Source organism: Coccinella septempunctata, chromosome 3, assembly GCF_907165205.1.
Source record: "Coccinella septempunctata chromosome 3, icCocSept1.1, whole genome shotgun sequence".
In the NCBI taxonomy this organism is placed as follows: Eukaryota; Metazoa; Arthropoda; class Insecta; order Coleoptera; family Coccinellidae; genus Coccinella; species Coccinella septempunctata.
The window spans coordinates 32577327-32602370 of record NC_058191.1 but is presented as its reverse complement, the minus strand read 5'-3'; positions in this window follow the sequence as shown (position 1 = coordinate 32602370).

The window sequence follows — 25044 nt, the reverse complement described above, 5'->3', positions numbered from 1 at the left end:
AACTTACTAGATGGAACAAACCCGAAAATCTGCATCGGAGATTTTAATTGCAAATCTCCAGAATGGAACAGCAGGATGGAAAACAGAAATGGCAGAAAACTGAAAGATCTCGCTGAAAAACATGAAGCTATCGTTATTGGACCTGAAGAACCAACGTACCTAGCATTCGGAAATGGATTACCAGATATAATTGATATCGCAATCATGAAAAATATCACTAGAGAATTCTCGATAGAGACCTTGTGGGACGGAACCTCTAACCACAACCCCATCGAATTAACAATAGGAGATGGGCCAAGAAGAGAACTAATGCAAACAAGAGAATACACCGATTGGACGAAATATAGCCATCTGATACAATCGGAGGTAACAGAAATACCGACAATCAACACACCGGAAGACCTAGAAAGAGCAGTTGATAAACTAGAAAAGAATATAATAGATGCCTACAAAAAGAGCACAAAGAAAATAACGAGACCAGCACCGATACATCCACACGGTGATACACCCAGAGAAATCAAAGATCTCATCAGGGAAAATCGGAGACTAAGAAAAACATACAGGCTCAACAAAACAGATATAAATAAGAGAAATCTAAACCGACACAGCCAAGTTCTAAAAAATGCCCTGAAGGACATGAGAACAAATAGATGGAACAAAAGAGTTCAAGAACTAAATACTATCGATCATTCTGCATGGAAAATGCAAAAATGTCTGAGAAGAGAAAAGACTAAAATACCATCTCTCCACGGAGAAAGAGGAATGGCATATACGAATATCGATAAAGCAGAAGCACTGGCGGACTCGATAGAAAGAGAATCGAGAATAAATTACAGACCTGATGACGATAATGACGAGCTGGAAGATCTTGTAGAGAACAACGAAGAAGAAATGGACGAACCACCAGTAGACGACAAAATAGAAAAACCAACTTCTCCATTTGAAATAAAAGAGATAATCAGATGCTTGAAAAATAGGAAAGCTCCCGGAAGTGATAAAATAACGAATGCTATGTTGAAGAAATTACCTAGAAAAGGTATAGCTGCTCTCACAAATATTGCAAACGGTATAATGAGGACTGAACACTATCCGGAAAAGTGGAAAACTGCAGAAGTCATAGTGTTCAACAAACCAGGCAAAGATAAGAAATTCCCCCAAAACTACAGGCCGATAAGTTTATTGTCCGCCCTAGGAAAAGTAGTAGAAAGGGTAATCGCTAGGAGGCTTACAAAAGAAACTGAAAATCTGAATCTCATTCCAGCAGAGCAATTCGGATTCAGAAGAGACCACTCAACTGAACAGCAATTACTGAGACTCACAGAATACATAACAGAAGGATTCCAAAATAAACAAGCAACCGGTCTTGTACTACTAGATGTCGCCAGAGCATTCGACAGAGTATGGCATGAAGGATTGATTTACAAAATGAGATATGCTGGATATTCAATGAAACTGTGCAAGTTGATTAGGAATTATTTGAGGAACAGAAGATTCTACGTGAAAGTGGAAGGAGAAAACTCCACAACCAGATATATGGAAGCAGGGGTGCCTCAAGGGTCAGTACTTGGGCCGTTACTGTATAACATATATATTCACGATATACCAAAATCTCCAAGGACTATGCTGACACTCTATGCCGACGACACAGGAATCGCAATGCGACATCGCAAGCCAGAAATTATAGAAGGAATGTTACAAGAAGCTATAGATGAAATAAATGACTGGTGTATTAAATGGAAAATAAAACTCAACGGACAAAAGAGCCAAGCGATATTACTGCAGAAGAGGAGACTAAGAACTACAACAAATCTAGAGGTAGATGGAGAAGAAATCGAATGGAAAAACGAAGCAAAATATTTAGGTATCACCCTAGACAAAGGTCTAACATGGAGAAGCCATATCAAACAAGCCGTTGACAAAACCAAGGCAGCGATGAATATGCTCTACCCGCTGATAGGTAGAAAGAGCCACATGTCAAATGAGACAAAATTGAAAATAATCAAAGCCGTTGCTAGACCGCAAATGACTTATGGATCAGGTGCTTGGGGATTCGCGGCAAAGAGCCATATACAAAGAATTCAGGCAACAGAAAACAAGCTACTACGATGTGCCATAGATGCGCCTTGGTTTGTCAGGAACAAACAGATATATCGAGATTTGAAGTGGGAAACCATCACCGAATTTATGAAGAGGAAAGCTGAAAAGTTATTCGAAACAGCGAAGGAACATCCAAACGAAGAACTCAGGAGACTAGTGGACTACGATCCGGAGGAAGACAGAAGAAGAATTAGAATTTACAAAAGGAGACCGAGAGATCAATTGAGGAGAGATTAAAATGAGTACGACAACTTATTAAAACTATACTAAGAAGAGATATCCGAAATGGACGAACATGAAAACCCTAGCACGACAATGTGCAAGAAGAAATCCACCGATTAAGGGATAAAAGGGTTATAGGCAAATGCCCGGAACCAACAAAAAGCAAGGTTTAGTGGGTCGCGAACTCAGGAGAGTGAGTAACCCCACAGTGTTCCCTAGAAATGGGTTCCTCTGGGCGAGAGATAGAGCCCCGTGTTTTCACGGTCGCAGATTCCCCCTGCTTTAAAAAAAAAAAAAAAAAAAAAAACAGTATTGAATAAAGGTCCATCAATTCCAAACGTTCTCCGTCGGAGAAAAAAGCTATGTTGCTCTGATGAGGTCAAATGAGACCAAAACCTTGGTCAGCATCTGCTTTTCTTCGATGGGGCGTTCTCCATTTGGGGCCTTGACGATGACAAATTGGCTAGTTCAATTCAGATCGAAACACTTGTTGCATGATATTCATATCAAATCATCTCAATTTATTCTTATTATTCTATTCACAAGTTTATTCTCAAATATACACGTTGGAATCACTCTACACAATATATTTAATATATTGTGACCGATTGCTATCTCTTTTAATATGTTTCTTTTAATTTATTGCGTAACTCTGGTTTACTTTTTTGACTTCAAACTTCACACTGAAACTTCTAATGAGTTATTGTTCGTTGCTATGGTAACGCAACTAGTCTAGGCTAACTAGATATCAATACATCCTCGTATCTTGAAACTCATCATACCGTTCGATGCTGATTCATGTCGGAAAAACCGAAATGCTTGCCTTCTGAAACCTTCGATTCGCCCTGGGTTATGTATTTTTTATTCGTCGAAAATACAATGTATTTCCCGGGCTTTACAGGAAACCATTTTAATGAACAACTTCCCTAATAACGGAAGAATGGTTATATCCGGTAGCCCCTACCCACTCTCGAATCCATTCAGTTTCATCATGTATGTTTTTGTCAAATGCAGAATTCAATTAAAATCATTCTATCTGAACGGAACGTTCGCCCTGATACTTCTTATAAGAGAATGTGATTAGCATTCGGAACAGTCATCTCTTCATTTGAAGTTTGAGGTGGAGTACGTACTTTCAATAGAACCAAGTCTTGAATTAATTCTTTCTGAGTAAATAATTCGAATCGATTCTTCTGAAGTTAATTCGCTGGCTCCAGTTGCTCTGGAAGAAACTCCAAGGTTACCGCGGTGGTAACTGCGGTGGCATTGACAACAGAGAATATTAATTCTTTAGGGCGATTCTCTTTCATTCGTGAAATATTGTAAAATAGGATGCTGAATTTGGGAGTTTCAGTATCCTTATACATGACTCGTAGAAATATTTTAGCAGTAGATTCTTGAGGTCAGGGGAAACTTTTTTTTTGTCTGCCGAAGCTCATTATGAAAACTTAAAATGGCTTCATCTTTTCATCAGGGCCGAATGGAAAAGATAGAAAATGAAGAAACTGTTGAACTCAAGAATATTCTGGTCAAATATTTGTACGAGTCAAAGACTCACTATGCATATCGTTTCCTGAGGAACAAATATTTCAGGAAACCTCTGTGAATTTCACAGAAAAATACTAATTCCATACTTCAGAAATATTTCGTGATAGATTCGACACAATGTAGAAATTTTTTATGAGAAATATAACATATTGATGAACGCTCAAACATCACTATGACAAGACAAGACTAATATAGAAGTATATACGAAAATATATTGAGAATTTCTTCGCCTACTATAGAACCAAACGAAATTTCAATGTCAAAATATTTTATTACTCAACACATTCTCCTCTTAATTGGATACATTTATTACAGCGAACTAGCAACGTCTCCAAATCTTAAAAAAAAATGTTTTTTCTTGCTCTGCAAACCAGACAGCTTTTAGTACCTCCTCGTTGGAAGAAAATTTACGACATTTAAGCTTTTTTCAGCTGAGGAAAGAGATAATAGTCGGATGGATCCAAATCTGGTGAATAAAGGGGGTGGGTGTTTTAGTAATTCAAAACCTAAGTCACGAAGTTTTTGCATGGCAACATGAGATTTTTGTGCAGGTGCGTTGTCCTGCAAAAACAAAAAACCTTTGGATATCTTTCCGTGTCCTTTCTCTTTTGTTTTCCGTAGAGTAGTTACTAATGTAGAATAGTAATCTCCGCTTATTGTTCTACCCTTATCCAAAAAATGAATCATTATTACTCCATAGCAATTCCAAAAAACTGAAGCAAGAAGTTTCCAAGCAGATTTGTAGACACGAAAATTCTTAGGTCTTGGAGAACCAGAGTGTCGCCATTCCATCACTGTTGCTTTGTTTTTGGATCGTAGAAATGTACCCAAGTCTCATCTGTAGTAAGAATTCGGTTTGAGAAGTCTACATTGTTTTCAAATCGAGCACAGATCGAACGCGATGCTTCTACCCTTGCACGCTTTTGGTCAACATTCAAACATTTGAGGATCCATTTTGCAGCAATTTTTCTCAAGTCCAAATTGACGTGAACTACATGATGAACGCGTTCGTATGAAATATTCAGTGCTACAGATATCCGTTTCAGACCAATTCGACGGTCTGATAAAATCATGTCATGAACTGCATCGATATTTTCGGGGACTGACATAGAAACTGGCCTTTCAGATCGGTCATCATCTTCAATGGAAAATGTACCTCTTTTGAAGCTTGCAGTCCAATTTTCCACGGTCGCATACGAAGTTAATTGATCACCAAGGGTATTGAGCACTTGATGATGGCTCGATACTCCAATTTTTCGATTTTCACAATTTCCTAAGACATCTTCTTTCTTTTAATTTATTGCGTAACTCTGGTTTACTTTTTTGATCTCAAACTTCACACTGACAGTTTTTTATGCATGTAACTGGTTTAGGCTAACTAGATATTAATACATCCTCGTATTTCAATCACATAGTGACTTGAATTTTAGGATTAAAGATTGATTCAAATCCGATAGATCCGAACTTTTACCACATTTTTATTTCAAAGCCATCAAATAGGCGTCCAAATTTCATTGACACACTCTGTATGTTGCCATACGGCAACGCTGAAGTTCATAATCAAACTTCAATTTGAATTAGAAATGTCTAGAGTGGACCTTTGTAGGTTCGACTACTATCACCTGGTTCAAAAATCAAATGTTCTTTTTTTACTGGACTCACTAGAAGCTAATAATGAATACTATTTTCCTGGAATATTTTTTGTCACGATCCAACTCGGAATGGCCGATTCAAAAAATATCATCGCCCAAAAGCCATTCGAATCCGTTTACTGGGTTTTGTTACCACTTTACTGTACTCAATCGCTTCAAATTTCCAATACCAGTATTTATTTAGCCATAATCGACTGCATTGAATACCGCCAGACTGCTCGAATAAACAAACAATCACTAATAGGATTTCATTCGAAACGCGTGAAGTGTTCCGGGAAATGAAAAATAGCGAAAGGCGCGAAACTGACAGAAATTTTCCACAGTCCAACAGGTCAGCAGCAGGGCATTCGGCGGGAGCTGAATAATTGCAAGAGTTTCGGCGTCCGCTCTGGAAGCCTGGACCTGCAGATCTGTCAGATGAAAACCGAATAAATCCTTAGCGGCAGTTCCCTAACGACTTCGATATTATACTCGTACCATATTGGGCTGTGAGCTAAATAGCGTCAAGGGCCAGTTCCTGGGGATACATCCTCTCTAATTATCCGTTTTCCGAACTCGCTAGTGAACAACGTGATTAAGAAGATATAGGATGAGGAAGATTAAATTACGTCGTTGAACAGACTGATTTTTAGACGGATGTGTAGCCTGAGATCGGGGAGCTACATTTCAAATTGTGAGTCTGTTCGGTTGGAAAAATCTCAACCGGTTTCAAGCTTCTGGCTTTATTCGAAAATCAAAAAATATGGTTGGTGGAAGAAATCATTGAAGACTACCGTAGCTGTATTTCTGCAGACTGTTCACATCCCTAATAATTCATAGCTGGACAAATACCTAGTGGACTTGGGAAAACTGATGCTTTCGATTTTTACGTTTTGGTAGTTACCTTAGAGGAAGTTTATATTTACCTCTATGGTCTATGAGACCACGAGTAGCTATTTTTCACCAGACTAGTAAATAATCTGAATGCAAGTTGAGATCAAAGGAAATTAACTCAGATACATAACATCCTTTAAAAATCAACAGATGCTAGGATCTAAATCAAGATAGCTAGTCACCACCACTCGGAATATCAACTGAAATTTCATTTCATTGAGGAAAAATAGATGCTGAATTTGGTTTCAGTGTCATTTAACTATTGGACCGACACAACTTACACCTCGATCAAAATGAAATGAATTGATGGAGCCTTTATTCGAGAGCAACAGTCGCTTTGAAGCTAGATTAAACACTAGCGCCATCTGACAAGAAACGAGATTCAACGCAATTCTCCTTCTAAACCTCCTGAGTGAGGATGGCTCAGTTCATGTGTACAGGAAACGCTTATGGCATGGCTGTCATGGACCTTCTCTTTATATTACGAGTAGTGGTGACTAGCTAGCTCAATCGAGCTACGATTTTGATGAAAATCTTTGTTTGATATTTATATGAACGAATAATGTATGTATCTGAATTAATTTCGTGTATTTCTGACCGAGTTGATTCGAAGTCTTATTCATTTGATTTTTAGGAGAATTGTTTTCTAGATAAACATGTACCTATTCGCCGACAATTTAATTTCTGTTGATTTTTCACTCAAGCTTATTCTTGTCATTGGAATTGGGTTAGATTATCCCATTTTGAGAATGAATTTGGAAATTGGTACCTCATCCCAAGAAGGTATGAAAAGGAGGCGAAATAGTCACAATATTACGCATTGGCGTAGCAATCTACATATTAAGCAGTGCCGTGTAATAAATTTAAAAATTCTTCCTTTACTAATTTTACTTACCCGTGAAAGCCATTTCAGCCCATAAAGTGAATTATTCATTAGATAAACAAATTCGCACCAAAGTTTAGGTTATTTTAATATCTTCTTCATAACTTCGCCCATTCTTGATTCTGTTGAAGTTCTGTCCAGTTCTGTCAATTGAGGTTGACCTTAGCGTCCAATACATTATCACCCTTCCAATCGACTATGATCTGAATGGCGCCTTCTTTCTATATCTTATACATCTATATCATATACATCTACCGAATCAAATTTCTTCAATCATATCATAATTGAGGAGGCTCCATAGAGATACATACATATAGGCCATGCCACTGCCGTGATGCCGCTCATGTTCTGCTTAGATCTCGCATGGCGCCTGTAGATTGAATGCTTGTTTGTATCGAGTTGGATGAGTGAGAAAACTTCTGAATTTATATCATTGAAGGTCCTCTAATATTTAAAAATGTTTTTGTAAAAGGCGGTTGAGAAAATTAAACCAGGAGTACTATTTTTCGGTATTCAGCTGCAGTTTGCGTCTAGTAGTCGTCTGTTAGGGGTGCGCTAACCCCTTAAAACTTTTTTCAGTAGGGGTGCATAATGAATTCCATGTTTTTGAATGAGATATTTTTGTTTTCGGTCAAAAAATCATCTTGTGCATCTTTTAGGAAAAGTAGAGACTTTATTTCCACAAAGTTCATACAAATTACAATATCAGTGACTGAGAAAATCACGGTCAAAAAAATGTATTTATTTATCTCGTTATACAGGCTGTCCCAAAACTAGTGAATCAAACGTCACACCAAGATAGAGTAGATCAAATACTATTGCATGACACCAACATTAGTTGAGCGAAAATGTACCGTTTCTGAAAAAACCTAACCTTAGGTTGCCGATTTTCGAACTATTTTTTCAATCACAAGGCCAATTTGTGATTGAGGATAGCGTTTTTCTCCCATATTATCACCCCCATACAGGGGGTTCATTCTGAGTAATAAAAATCATGTAGAAAAAACAATTGTTTTAATTTACATTCACTTAGGTTATCGATTAACTACTTAGAATAATTTCAATTAGGGGAGATAAAACAATAATCTTAGTTCAATATAATTTCAAATCGATATCTTTTTCGACAAACTGGCTCTGTGATTAAGAAAAATGGTTCGAAAATCGGCAACTTTAGGTATTTCAATAAAATTCTGATTATTTTGAAAACGGTACATTTTCGTTGAACTAATGTTGGTGTCATTCGATAATATTTGGTCTACTCTATTGTGGCAAGATGTTTGATTCACTAGTTTTGGGACAGCCTGTATAAAGCTATCGATACTCATTCCTTTGGCCCAGATATCAACTAATGTTGATGCAATTCGGTAGATCACAGATATAAATTGTTACTAAGATGTAAAAAGTTCAACACATGGAATAACAATATCATTTCCATAAGTAGGTACTATATAATTTAAATTTCACTGTCACTTCTTCACAGGTTCACTCCTTTCAAAAGTTGAGTTGATGAGGGAGTCCAATCAATCAAAATGTAACTGATTTATTTTCCCTCATTACAAGTCTTTGGAACCATCATATAAATTAGGTGTTACCTCGGGTGTTACGAAGAGTGAAAAGAACGTAAGTCAGACACCAAAAACGTAAATCTTGTTGCGAACCCCATACCATCAATTGGCGAACCTCAAGAGATTCGAATGAACCCTTTCAGGAATCGTTGCCCCAAACGAAAGATTTAAGCCTACAGAATTATTGACGATGCATTCAAAGGCAGATACAATGAAATAAGAAGGTAGGGATGATTTTATGGGATGAAATAGCTCATCATATGAAATATTCAAACCTTACAGGCTCACGATAGGTTGCGTGAGGTGTGTAAAACTCTTACAGCGGATTTCACAATCACTCGATTTCGAAAAAAAAAATTATTAAAACCTTTTCATATCTGAATAAATTGGAGAAGCAGAAATTGAGGATCATTTAACGACAGAATTTGATACGAGAAGGGTATTATGAATGCTCATGACTGAATTATCGATCGAAAACAAATTGACGTTTATTCACCAATCAAGCGTTGATTCCCTGATCAAGCTTTATGAAACCAGGGGTTAATGATATAAAACCCCTGTTTTATATGCACTCCGTTGATGGGCTTTGGTTGATGATTTAATAGAGGAGTCTATGGAATTTTTAACTCGAATACTGTTCTTGGGTGCAGTGCTGGCTTCTTATCGAGTATACCAAATTTCTTCAGAATGTTATAGGATAAAACTCGAGTTCGAACATTCACATAATTCTTCCTACACGTCAGCATAAATCTTGCACCGCCTTCACACCCTATTTTCGCAGACAAGAGACCTGATGACGGAGATTGAATATAAGGAACTCAAAAAGTGATATATCCCCCCGGATGAAAAGCAGAAAAACGTGCAAGATATATTGTCCGAGTGTAATGCGCTAAAGTCGAATTAAACCAGCAGAACGGGTTTATAATGCTTTAAAGTATATGAAAGCATTATCACGAGGATTGTGCACAATCTCTGTAATCCGTATGAAGACAAATAATACGGGTGACTTCCGTTGGGTTCAAAACAAAGTCTGCAAAATTATGGTATTTTGCTCCCCGTTGCTACCCTCAACAGAATGAACCATTCATCATCCCATGCAGGAATTAATTTCGTTTCTCTTTCTAGTTGCGAGTTCGGAAATGCTGAAACCTTTTTCGAAACAAAAATAACGTGGGAACGCGAGGTATCTGTGCGACTATGTTAGCCGTTGTAGGCATGAGTTATACTGCAGGTGCGTTTACACATCATCCTGGATTTTTTAATGGCTGTGTAGGCTTCGTTTTCATTTGATGCATGATCAATTCAACTGTTTTTCCATTCTCCAAAAGCGTTCGGACTTCTGTTCATTCGAACACTCAACTATTAGGATCGGAACATTACCTGAACATTGACCGGAATGGAAACTCAGAAAAACCAGGAAATTTTCGAACATCTTTCAGCGAACCGAGTAGTTAATGTGCAAAATAATCTACCATCATCAGTGATGAATTCTGTGCCTTCGAATGCATCCACGAACGCTTTTCACGATTGGTTCCATCGCGTATGTTTTTTCTTCGCAGTTCGTGTGCAGATTGTCACTACACCGACTTTGATCCAGAAGATTTATGCCAGAAGTACGGCGCTTCATGAGTTCATGCAGAAATCTACAAAGTACAAAACAAATGTTGAGTTTCTCGTCGGGAATTAGTTCCAAAATTAGAATTCATAGAGGATGTTTCTCTTGAATAACCTGAAATAAAATTGGTTGGAAGGATTTCTATACCTGGCAAAAAAACGTCTAGAAAAGATGCCAGTAAATTTTGAAAAAGTTGGAACATGTCTGGATCGATTGTAGCTGTAGCGTAACAACAACCACTTAAACTTTTTACGGTTTTCACTCCCAATCACTGAAACAAAATCAATTAATTAAATCAACGATTTGCTCCTGCGTAAATTCTTGCACTAATTTGTCAGGAGCAAATTAACTAGAAAAAATTTTTGCCTGACAATGAACTCAAAATAAATAACGTTGAAATTATAATTCTAAGTTGTAACGTTTCGGAGTCTATATCAGAATCCTTCATCAGACGAAAAATCTATTTTTGAAAATCTTCTGAATTGTGGCTTTTGTTTGACATTAATTGTCAACACACAGAAACAACGTTATTTATTTTGAGTTCATTGTCAGGCAACAATTTTTTCTAGTTAATTTGCTCCTGACAAATTAGTGCAAGAATTTACGCAGGAGCAAATCGTTGATTTCCTTTTTAATTGATTTTGTTTCAGAGATTGGTAGTGAAAACCCTAAAAAGTTTATGAAGAGATGCAGAATCCTCCCAGAATAAATTTCAATCGATATCTGAAACAACCACTTACTTGAAAAGTTTGAATGATTCAAAAACCACTTTTTTGAATTCCTTCAAAACCGATAAGTTTAAAGGATCAGCACAAGCCTTTCATGTTGGGCTTCACCTCATAACGCTTATAATATAATCGTTAGTAATAATAATGAATTGATCATTTTTATTCGATTTTTTTATCTGAGGTAACAATTATCATCTGTTGTCACACCCTTATCTATAATATATCATCATTTCATTCTAATAGAAAGAAAACAATCATCAGGTTCAACAGAATTCACGTGAAAAAAGTTCATTCGAAATATAGGTATACAGTTTTTGCTTCATAGATTTTAACAGATGGATTCTCCTAACTAATCAAATAATTTTCTCCTCAATGAATTGCATGCTTGCGCAGCTATTAAGAAAACCAGGTTGAGTATTGCCTAGATATAATGTGTATTTTTTTGCGTCCTTCTGAATGTTAAATCCTTTCATGGGACATACTGAGCGATCGGTTCTTTCAAGCTCGTCAAAGTTCGAGCTGTTGTGGTTAGTTACTCACTAAGAGTAGTTATGAATAATAACTGAAAAACCATTCACGCATTCCTAGGAGGAGTACTCTTCCTCCTGTTCTCTCTCTTTTTTCTTTCATCACGTTATCGATAATGTTTATTTTCGGCTGGTGAGGAAAATTCTTCGAGCTCTCCAGCAATAATTCATCTGGCTGTACTATTATGGATCTGCAGAGATGTTAGCAAAGCAAAGTTCAAGTGCGCGTGTTGTATCCCTCTCAAGAACTGCTGCAGCACTGGTTTTTTTCGATACAATAAACATTTCTTCCATGAAAGTATTCGGTGTGCCAATCTAAGCCTCCGATGTGTCCTCTTTCATCATGTTCTTTATGCCATCCTCTATTTAATACATAGGTATCTACTCCATAACAAATCCTTTCTTTTCTGACTTCAAAAAAGCAAAGGATACCTTCCCACAAGTCCCACAAGTTTACAACTTTCACTCTTCACTTTGAATTCTGTCCAATTTGTCCTAACCCTGTCAATTTGAAAAGCTTATATCTAAGTGCGAGTGTATGCTGTTATTCTTTTGGAGTGTTTGTAAATTCTCACTTGACTTCCGATTTTGCTTGAAAACCAGCAAAAAATATTGGTTCAGTAGACTCCAGGTTTTTCTAACTCCAAACATACGAGTTCATGCGGAGTGCAGACTGCAGAGTCTTCAGTAATACCTGTCCGATCTGCCTTCCTACTCGCCTTTGGTCTGCTGGCGTTCCTACTGGCTCATGATTGATTGATAGCCGGAGGCACTGACCTTCTTCGAGGTTCTTCATCCATCCCTAAATAGGGAACGCTCCTTGATTCCTTATTTCATGGTGGCCATATAAAAAGTTCATCTTGATGCAGACGTGAGTGAGTCTAGAAAAAACCTCGAGATATCCCAGGATGCCTTTCATTCGATCATCAATTACAATTCACATAGAAAGGTGCACTAGAAAGGTGCAAGGCTCAAAATCTATCAGAATATGAACGACGCCTTTCGGGCAGGGATAATTAGGTTCATTGATGGCGATGAAAACTTGGGAATTGTTTTCCACTCATTGTTTATTTTCGACGTAAAAAGTATCGAGGCAGCTAATGACACAAGCAGTCGATACCGACAATCTAGGAACGACAAGTATTCAGCCTTCAATTAATAACGATCAAACGCAGGCCATGATCTCAACCGCCACATCGTTTTTCCCCTGAAAATTTACGAGTGTCCTCAGACGTTGTTAAGTGGTATCTTAACGAAACTTCTATTCCAATTACTCTAGTGAAACCTCCATTTCATCAAGAAACCACGTAGGATTCTCATTTACCCCACCATTCATCAAGCCAAATTGGCGTCACGACAAACTTGATATATTTTTCATAATTTTGAGCGCCGGGGGGAATCGGCTTGAGATACGACAATTAATAAACTGTTCATCATTTCAGCCTCCAAGAACCGCATGTGGATGACACGAATACTCAGTAATTACGAGGAAGAGGGCGTTGCGTGACGTCCCCACTTGTGCGATCTGATTTCGGGTCCTTGTCTAGCCCGATCCGTCTTGTGCTTGTGTCCTAGCCTTCCATGCGTTGCCAAGATAACGTTCCATTTTGGCCTCGTTATTCACCTTTGAGTATGAGGAATGTTGTTCCAACTCTGTGCTCAGACTTGATGGTAACTGATATCAACAGTAGATGAGGGATGTGACGTCGAGTGTACTCTCTTATTTGCTGACACCCCATCATCAGTCAGTTCATTTTATTTTGTGTTTTCCGGTTCTCCTTCCAGCAATCATCAGTTTCAAGTTCACAGCATCAGGTTTCAGATGAAAATTAGACGCCAAACGCCCCTACATACAATCTATGAGGATCTTCACGTAGAAGGCTGTTTGTCAATGATCAAATCTGAGATTAAGAAAAACACGAGTATCTACAATTACTATGGATCATATTAAGCAAAAACATTTCACATCAAAAGCAACGTAGTTGGCACATCGTTAGTAGCGACCAGAATGATGGGGCAGAAGGTTGCAAAACCCCTGAGACCCTCTTTTTACATTTATTATTGAAACTAAAATTTAAGTAATGCCTGGATTATCTTATCTACAGCATCCGCTGCCTCGGCCTTCTTTTTCTTAAATTCTTAAGGAATATTCTCCCTACAAAAGAGATCAATAAGTTGGATTCGCCTTCAATCGTCAATAAACTTAGTAAGAAATACGGGGTCTCAATAGATTATCGAAGTTGGCTATGAATTATTTCGTGCTGCTCCCCATTAAAGGTGAAAAACATCATTTTATGATGTTCGAACTGGTGGAATATTTTCTTGTTGTCATCAGCTGACTTTTTCTGAAAGACCAAAGTTTAGCATTTCTACGGATTCACTGAAACTTTTCGAAAATTATGAATGAGAAACGTCGCTTTGGGTGAAATACGTTCTGAATTTCCAGAAGAATAAATTCTTGGATTGTGAATATCTCTCATGTATTTGTATTAATTCCCACATAATTTCTCAGAATGTGAAAATATCCACTTCTTCCCCCACCCAGAAAGATACAAAAATGAAATTCTCAATTACAATAAATTTAAGTTTTCTTATTTCGTGTGTTGAAGCGAATTTGGGAACATTTTTTTTATATTTTCATCCGTTCTAAAATAAAAAATAATTCAAGCTTCTGTGATAGCAAGGACCTTTCCATATACCCAATTAATTCGACATCCACATGGTTGAATAGGTTTGAAAGTGGTAGCAACAATGATAATAAAGCGGAAAAGTCTAAAATAAAACCAACAAACAAAAAATGAACGTAAAGCAACTGATAAAAACATAAATGTTGAACACACTGCAGAAAACATTAAAATGAGGAAAGGGAATACATTGATGTATTACAAGAAAAATTAAAGAAAAATAAAAGAAAATTGGGTATTACAAAACTGTTGAGTATTTACAAAAACATGAAAATGTTATGAATAATGGAAAATAAAAGTTCTAAAGGCAGAATTGTTAAAGCAGAGAAATGGTAAAATAAATTTAGCATTTTTTGCAGTGAAACCATCAACAATTTATCTCAGCTCATACAAAATATGACGGTGCCAAGTGTTGCAGATCTGTACTCTAGGTTGTATTTTCACTATTGCTATTTATTATATGTATAAGTAAAATCGATAATGGTTACAAAACACATGAAAGCTCACAGTTTAAAGGTACCTACTAGTTTTGGTGTTTTGTAGTCCAATCACGATTCAATGATGTTGAACTAGTTTATCCATTTCCTCAATATTGAATCTTCGAAATCGGTGGATAGTGGTCAAGATCCAAGATGAACATTCTCGTAGGCAATTCCATCAGGTCAACTACATACATTTATTTTCGAGTAGTGGTCTGAACGTATTTAGAAATCCACATCTGAACAGTACTTATTATAAATGAATGGAGGATCATGATTTTCCAGTAGACTTGAGAGGTTTATTCATGGAAATGAATGAATAATTCAATAATATTATGAGTTACAACATTTCGTTAATAATGCGGTCTCATGATTAGAAATTCTGTACGTATTTTTGAGGAAAATTTTGTAATTGAAGCGTCTAGCAATTGGATTATTTCTTCTGCATAGTAAATTTGATTCACTTAAAAGATATGCCACACATTTATGCGCCTTCAAATTTACATCCCCTCAGTATGTAGCAACAAAATGATGAAGGCTCTTATGGGAAAATATGCCCACAAAATATAGCGAATCAGATGTACGTTGTCTTGCTTAATAAAATTCAAAATTGCCCGAAGCGGCGTACCAACCGGCAACTGCATGCATATGATAATCATCAGCAATCCATAAAAGATAAGCCGAAATAAAATTTTCTGGTTATCTCCTACGTCGAGCCTTCTGCGCCTATTTTTGATCAATTTCATCGCCGCCTGGGGGGTTTTCTTCTGCGTTCGTGTTCTCCATCCCTTATATCTGACATGCGAAATTTAATTTAAAATAATGAATACCTCTGCCACCCAAAATTTCGGCCTCATTTATGAATTTCCGACTGAATATGCCACAGTAACAAAGTGTTATTTTTGTTACGGAGAGAAAGAGGTGGCTCTTGTCTCCGTCGCTTTAGGTTTTTATTCTGTAAACGTTTACACTCTGATGAGAAAATGGTAATTTGTTAATACTTTCAAATTAGCTAACTTTATGTCGATTCTTGGTGCATTCTAACTAGCTCCTTATTATTCCTTCTTATGGAAAATATGAAATTCCAATAGACCGTGTAGGGAGTAGTGGTTTCCTGGGAAAAATCTGATTATTGGGGACCATTCTAGAACATTTTAAATTTTAAAATTGAATATGTTGTGTTATGTAAACATTTTTTTAGATCTCATAACTTTATTATTGGGGGTTGAAATTAACAACATATATTTTAGCAGGAGGTAGTGTGCGAAGAAGGAAATACAACTTTTAACTTTGCAGTTGTTTCAATTTAAAGTTTTTGGGCTATGTTATAGGGCTATATAGTAGTAGGTAGTCATTCTATGGAACACTTATACGATGAAATGAAATGGACAGTGATCAGTACTGCTTTTGTTTTTACTTATACCGAGAAAAGTATCGACTGTATCGAAGTTTTTCAAGAGACTTTTTTCCTCCAGAATTGAATAGAAAATTATAAGAGAATTTTATTTTTAGAAAATCTATCTCATAAAAATGATTCTTGAAGGAAAATCATGAGGGGTTGTTATTCTCAACTCCTAATAATGAAGTTATGAGATCTAGAAAAAATTGTGTGAGTAACATCTTCTTAGTACTTTATATTTTGTATAGTTCTATGACTCAGTGTTTTTTGGAACCCGTAAAAAAATTAAAAACTGCCAATTCGTTATCCCCTTCCAAAGGCTGTATCTTGGAAGGCAAGTCTATTTCGCGAGGTATCATCTCCCTAAGTCCTTCGCATTTGCTTACAGATACCCTGTATATCCAGAACGATTTGTCACAATTGTGTGGTGGAAAGTATGATTCGAAAAGTAGGATGCTTTTGTGACCAGCACTCAAGCAAGAACAAAAAGGACAGTAATGAAATGAGCCATCACAAAAATATAAATGGAGCTACTTCAACTACAACTCTAATTACATCCACTGAAGCATTCCTATTCCTACAATATCAAATATCGAACATGGGTATTAGGCAAAGCTCTATTATAGTATTTGCAGCAACATCTAAATCTACTAATTAGGAATTCGCATCCGAAAGAGGTATGTACTATCTATTGAAAACATTATTAGGAAATATACAAAGTGACATAAGAAACGCAACACCAAGTATTGATGAATTTATTAGAAAGAAACACTTGGAAACGATCGTAAGAAACAATCAACCATATACGTCTGCTTCAATTTTTTCAGCAGACGAGAAATGTTTACAAAAACATTCATAAATGAAAGATGTTCAGTTTTCTATGTCACATAGTATACTTCCATGGCCTTCAAACGCATACTAAGTTTGTTCCTTCCACTTAATCATTACGCTCAAGTGATTACCAGTTCTCAATCAGAATGCTTCAATTGATCGAAATGGCATGGTCCTCAGTCCACAGAAATCATCCATAATAGGTTCTAATTGAACACTTGTTGAAATTGAATCAAGTGTTAAATTAGTGCCTATTATTTCAATTAGATTGTACGTGCTCATTTTCATCCCAATTTCACCTACTTTCCCAACAAGCTTGAGCTTGTTCGCTGAAGCCTTGAATATATAATGAATCTACAACATCTTAATGATATGTTTGGAGGAAACCATATCGAATATATGACGCCGTTTGTTTGCATCCGTAATACCGCCTCGGTCTACAGGGGCTCAGCCGAAATGAAATCCCGCAAATTCGATTTCAAAATCGATATTTCGCCTTGCAATACCCCACTTTCGAATCAAATTCTCATGAAATATTGAAGGCGTAGTTCAGGTCTGTGTACAAAGCTCGTCTGGGAAAACAAAACTTGTAACCATATTGTGATATTGTTAGGGCGGCAGGGAAATCTTTTCGTGTGCGGAAAAGTTTTCTGTGAGGGATCAACGAGTTTCTTTTCTTGATAGGAAGGCCGGATGTCCGACGAGTTGAATCATTTATTGTGTGGAAAGGAAGAAACACAACCGTGTAAACAGTGGGATAACATCTTGAAGGGGAATAAATTGAAGAATATTTGCCTCTTCAACATTCAGTCCGAAAGATGGCAACAAAAATCCACAAGAGTTTTGTAATGGCTCATAATTAAATATGATGTCAGCACCCACTCACAAGGTCAGGTAGTGCAACAACTAGCGGCGACGCGCTTTGATGTAGGCATATAAAATTATAACATATTTTACAAGTATTTTATAATGATTGAAATTAGTCACTCAACTAGTTTATAGAACAGAAAACTTGAGAAAGTGGTCAGACCTCATTTTAGTGAAACGCGGTGGGTCAGTACCCCACAGAAGTTGCTGCCTTAACGATGTCGTCTAAAGAGATTTGTAATGGCTGAAAATGCATTTATTGCTCAAATATCATATATTATTTGAGAATGAAATATTCATACCACATATCAAAGAGCGTCGCCGCCAGATGTTCCACTACCTGATCTTTAGAGTGGGTGCTGACTCATGTACACCACCAAACTAACTAATTGTTAAATTAGAGCCATTACAAAACTCTTTCCGATTTCCGTCGCCAGCTTAGGACTTATTTAAGCTGGTACCAACACAGAATAGGAATTTTTCATAACCTACACAGTTAGAAAGAACTGAGTGTTGAATAAAATCCATGTACAGGCTGAGCAAAATTCGTTGTCTACTGAGGGGATCTCGAGAACTATAGCAGCTAGAAGAAAACGGATGATACATTCTCGAGCTTTTTCTTCATGACTAATCCAAATCCAAAAACAGAATTGGCCTTTCATTTTTAGATTTCGAGTTATAAACAAAAATTGAGATTTTGACGATTCCGAAAAGTTCTCATAACTTTTTTGTCTTCGAAGTTACAGATCTGAAAGTTAAACCTTCTATTCTATCATACGTAGAATCTACTGACAAAAGATTTTCTTCCAATTCAAAAATAAAAAATTTAATAAAAGTTTGCATTTAAAAAAAATGAATGTTCACCTAATGATTCGAAATTAAAAAATATTTTGAGCTCATCAGTGGATTCTACGTAAAAAAGTGCCTTAGAAGATTCAAGTTTCAGGTTTGTAACTTCAAAGGCAAAAAAGTTATGAGAACTTTACAAAATTGTCAAACTCAAAAACGAAGTATCGTAGAAGACTGTGGTTTTCACCATTCTTTGTTTCTCCAAAAATGAGCTAAAAATGTGTCATACGTTTTCTTCTAGCTGCTATGGTTCTCGAGATCCTCTCAGTAGACAACGACTTTAGCCTAGCCTGTACTAATAAATGAAATGAAAAAATTAGATCACGAGAAAATTTGAAGCATTGATGAAGCTAGAACTTGGAGGGTTTGTCAACCATAAACTCGATACAATCGTTGAGTCTTTGGCACAGTAGGTACATCCAAAACAACTCAGCCATTCATGTTTATGTTGGACGTCGGCAGCGCAGTACAACATCTGCTCACGATCGCCTTCTTATCATCAGTTCTAGGGGAAATTCCACGTATCCGAAGAGTTCGAATTATTTCTAATCAGAATGTGAGTTGTCGACAGCATTTTTGTGATTAATCAATTTAATTTGTTATGTTACCATCATAGTTAATTGCGGAGGAGTCTACAGGTGCGAGGACAAGTGTTGAGACCGATCCTGGTGTGAAAACCCGGGGGGATTACTGATTACTGATTGTTGGGTGTGTTGGACGGATTAACCAAACCTGCCACTGCGACCAAGAGGTCTATTGTAGCACACAGGCAAGCTCGTAGAGCTAGATCTCTCCCTCCAGTCCCATCTTGCCCAAAAAGAAGATAATGTTGGAGGGGGAGTGATTCTTGAGTTCCTCTAGGATCACCTTTGGAGAACCAAATAGAGGAGAACCCGGGGGGAACAGAACGCAGTCGGGGGTGAACTGCCTTTCCTTTTTTATCCTAACTTGCCATTGTCCACCTCTAGTGTTAGTGAGAATCTCTGCTGGTGTGAAAACCTGGGGGAAACAGAAAGCGCTCTGTGATGAACCACCAGTTTTTTTTGCAGACTTGCTCAAATCCTAATCCGGCTGAGTTCGTTGCCTGTTCAGGGTGAACCTTGATTCTGGCTGGTGAACCAATCCGTATTACCTTTGCATTGCTGTTTGTATATAAATTGGAGAAAATCCTGTAAGTTACTGTATCCTACATTAATAGGAACCAAATGACTTCTCGACCTGATTGATGCATTGATACTGCTTCTATCTCTTGAATTATTATTGCCAATTCAAATCGAACTTATGCGTTCAAACAAAAAACAAAATTACTCAATAACAAACACTAGGTACATGATTTCTTCATGCCACAATCTGCAGCCTACTACAATTAATCGATTTCAGAGAGCTAGAGCCTGATGAGGTAGAAATTTATAAGAAAAGCTTCTCGAGATATTCCAATTTTCTTGAGAGAAAATGAATAGATATTACAGATGTTTCAAAATCACTCAACAATAGCCAGGAATTAGAACATTTATAGATGGTCCCTATAAATTGTTGAGTAGAGTAATTGATAATGAATTGTGGAGTAGTTTCCGTATTCCTTTCTAATTCACGTCGGTGAAATCGAAAAGTCCTTGCAAAAGTCGATTCGCAGATCAGGAAATTATCGTCGATTGTTTCCTGAATCGGCTCGGAATTACAGGAATTCTCTGGAATCGCATTACGAGACTCATCTCTTATATAGACAGGAAGATGCTTTCGAGCTTCGAGGGATCATTAAAGGATCCGAATACGGCAGTCGTTATTATAGAATGCACTCCGAACAAGAAACGAATGCATCCCTCTCCTTGAAAAACATCCTTTTCAGACTGAAATTTCCTCAGGTTACCGATGAAGCGGATAATCGCGTTATCTATGAAATATTTGGAGTAATTTCAGGAGATCGAAGAACCAGATATCGATTGGTACGAAGAAAGGCAGAATAGAAGTGATATGCGAACTAGTCTATTATTTTTTAGTTGAAGAAAGCTCTCAATAAATTCTAAAAACGAATTATTCTGACTATGATTCAGTCAGAATATCGTCTGAGATTGCCCATCAATCACCAAATATTTTCTGAAGTATTTAGTCATTGTACGTGGATATATTGAAAAATTCTTAGTCTACTATAGAACCAAACAAAATTTCAAGGTCAAAATATTTTGATACTCAACATATTCTCCTTTTAATTGGATACATTAAACATATTCTCCTTTTAATTGGATACATCTATTACAGCGAACCTGCAACGTCTCTAGACCTTAAAAAAAAAATGTTTCTTCTTGCTCTGCGAACCAGACCTCCACAGCTTTTGTTACCTCCTCGTTGAAAGTAAATCTTCGACCTTTTAAACTTTTTCTCAGTTGAGGAAAGAGATAATAGTCGGATGGAGCCAAGTCTGGTGAATAAGGAGATGTTCTAGTATTTCAAACCCTTAATCAAGAGTTTTTTGCATGGCAACATGAGATTTGTGTGCAGGGGCGTTGTCCAACAAAACACCTTTGGATAGCTTTCTGCGTTTTTTATGTTTAATTTTTTTCCGTAGAGTGGTCAGTAATGCATAAAAGTAATCTCCCGTTATTGTTCTACCCTTATACAAAAAATCAATCATGATTACTCCATGGCAATCCCAAAAAACTGAAGCAAGAACTTTTCCTGCAGATTTTTCGACACGAAACTTCTTAGGTCTTGGAGAACCAGAATGTCGCCATTTCATCGATTGTCGCTTTGTTTCTGGATTGTAGAAATGTACCCGAGTGTCATCCATAGTAAAAATTCGGTTTAAGAAGACTACATCGTTTTCAAATCGAGCACAGATCGAACGCGATGCTTCTACCCTTGCGCGCTTTTTATCAACCTTCAAACATTTGGGGATCCATTTTGCAACAATTTTTCTCATGTCCAAATTGACGTGAACCATACGATGAACGCGTTCGTATGAAATATTTAGTGCTTCAGATATCCGTTTAAGCCCGATTCGACGATCTGATAAAATCATGTCATGAATTGCATCGATATTTTCGGGAACTGACACAGAAACTGGCCTTTCCGATCGGTCATTCTCTTTTAAAAATTTACCTATCTTGAAGATTGCAGTCCAAATTTTCACGGTCGCATACGAAGGACATTGATCACCACGAATATTAAGCATATCTTCGTAAATCTGCTTACTTCTTAACCCTCTTAAATACAGGTACTTGAAGATGGCTCGGTCGCCAAATTTTTCGATTTTAAAAATTTCGATGGACATCTCCTTTCTTTTAATTTATTGCGTAACTCAGGTTTACTTTTTTGACCTCAAAATTCACTCTGACACTTCTAATGAGTTATGGTTCGTTGCTATGGTAACGCAATATTTTTTTTTATGCATAGAACTGGTCTAGGCTAACTAAATATCAATACATTCTCGTAAACCGCACTATGGAAGAATACCAAATATTAAGAAGGACCGTCGAAGTGATCCAAAAAAAGGGTATTAACTTTCGAATTATTTCAGTTCAGTGAGGAATCGCTATGGCAATTCTTACCCAAATAGATGAATAGGTCAATGAAGGCCTATTCATGGCCTCTTCGATCTCCAGATCAAAAGATTATTTCTTGGAGAAAAATTACAGGATATAATAGGTTTAATGCTAAATATTCAGTCAAGAGACCAGTTAATCAAAGGGATAATCAAGTGTTGCGATGTATTAAGAAATAATGACGGAAGGTTATATTATAACCAATCTAAAAATTTGGCAAAAGAAATATGTACAATCAAATGTTTTTGATTTCGAACAACTATCCCAACTATCTAAATAACTCAACACGAATACTTTCAAGTTTCCCATTCAATCATAAGATATCTCAATCCCCTCCATGTGAATAATTTCGATTTTTCAAACTTTGTCCAATTTCTAAAATTAATTTAAAAAAAATTGTAGATGTAACAGTGATAAACGTATTGAAGCTTAATTTAGGTTCTTCCTAAACGAAACAATTTTTCAATATTCGAAATAAAAAGTTCTATTTTCACCTTGAACATACCAAATAGGTGTTAATGAGTCCACCAGTCCTGGAATATTAGAATATTTGAGATCTCTCTGACCTGATCTCAGCATGTGTCAATATCCTGCCAAGTTTCAATAAATTCCGTCGATAAGTTCGGCATTGATAATGGCCTCGTATTTAGATGAATTCCGAAAATTACCCAGTAGCTTTCTGGAAAAAGTCGGACATCAATTTTTTATAGTCAATTCTGACTCGGCTAGTCCTACTCTATCTATGATAGGAATATGTATGTAAAGTTCTTCCCGAAACGTTCATACAGAGGAAATAAAGGTTAATTTATAAAGTAAGAGAAAAATGGTCACGCCAGGCACTAATAAGCCTAAATGATCAAAACATTCTCCACACTCCTTTGAACTTTATCGTCTAATTTTGAAGCTGACAAACGTATTCAATCAATTTTTTTTCCCAATCACCGCAATCATTTCCCGTTTCCTCTTGGATAAATCAGATTACATCAATTAATTTCTGCTGCAGCAAAAATCATTCTACCACGTCCTAGTCGGGGGCCGAATAGGCTGCCACGATTTATAACGAGCCTTATTGACGAGCACGTTTCAAGCAGTGGAGTTTAATTAGTATAAATTCCTCCTACCGTGTTAATATTAAACCTCTGGGAAATTGCAGGCGGACATTTCACAAAAAAATATTCCCGATCCTTACCATCCTGCTCAGTCGGATTAATTTCATCATGGCGGGGAGGAACTCATTTTCGCGCCGCGACAAGTTCACTGGCGTGATATTTTAATGAATTAAGGATCCAAGGCTTTGAAACACGGATCTGGAGATGACGGCGCTTTTCAGGTCGAGTGTAACTTGTCCTTAACTCTGTTTAAGATGGGCAGCTTTGTGATGGAGAATGCTTTTATATAGGATAAAAGAAAAATAAGAAGTATCAAAAGCATACAAGGAATTTTCGCGAAGAACTCATGATAAACATTCTGCCAAACACAGTGAATAGTTACACTATTTCTATAACACATGTTTGAGTGTATCTGAGTTAAACAGAGTTGTCCCGAATAGCTATTGAGATAGGTATACGGCTCAACTATTGGTGGCAACAATTTCTTTTTATTTGTGGATATTGTTGAAGAATGGAAGGATGGTTTGATTTTCAAACTTCATATCTGTGTGATATACCTACTACTTCTTCTAAGAAATTTATATGCGCTGATGATATTGCTCTCGCAATCCATCATTCTGGTTTTAGATGTAGATAAGTATAGAAAATAATCTACAGATTTAGAAATTTTGAGAAATTACTTTTTCAAGTGGCGTTTGCGTTATAACCCAAATAAAGGCCAAATGAATTCAGGGTAGTTTTCGGTAATTCATTTCTGAAACAAAACTTCAATACTAAATATCTAGTGAATATAAGTAGAATCATCACTGAATTTTAAAGCCCCTTTGGAAAATTTGCGTCTGAAGTTTAAGAGAGGTCTACATCGTTTTAGAGGTCGTTTCGAAAAGTGAAAATGAATATCTCCAGTCAAAAACCACTAATTTATATAGGGTTTTCATTATAATTCAATTCAGTCAGTTTGTCATCTCGGAAAGTCAGAAATTTTTTTATTCGTCAAACGAAAAAAAAATAAAAAAAATTTTTCATTGAAGAACAAGTACTCATTCATGTTATTAACTTTCCGAGGTAGAATTATCTCTTCTATGAATTTCCACATGGAAAAATTTCTCGAAAAGTCTCACCATTGGCTACAATTTGTATCCTGCTGAAATTGAAAAGAGACGCTCGTTAAGTGCTGCATCTTTTCGACGAAAATGAACTATTGTAATATTCGTAACTTCTACTCATCGTTCAAGTGTTCTGGTAACACCTCACATTCTGGTAGTCTTTCTCCCTTTACTCTTTATATTGATGGCGAGAAAGTCCCGTGGTATAAACTCCTCTTAAAACTATTAATTAATATCCTGCATAAACTAGCTGGAACTTCATGGGGTAGGTACTGATGCAACCACTATTTGAAAGGCAGGTTTCCAATTTTTGTTCTGAATTGGGTTGTAGGTTTAGGTCACATATCACATTTTTCTGATTTCGACTCTATAGTGTATAGCATCCTTAAATGCCCTCATACCACTCAAAATATTCAATGCAAGGATGATGATATCTGCATCATCAGCAAACAACAAGGACCTGATGAAGTT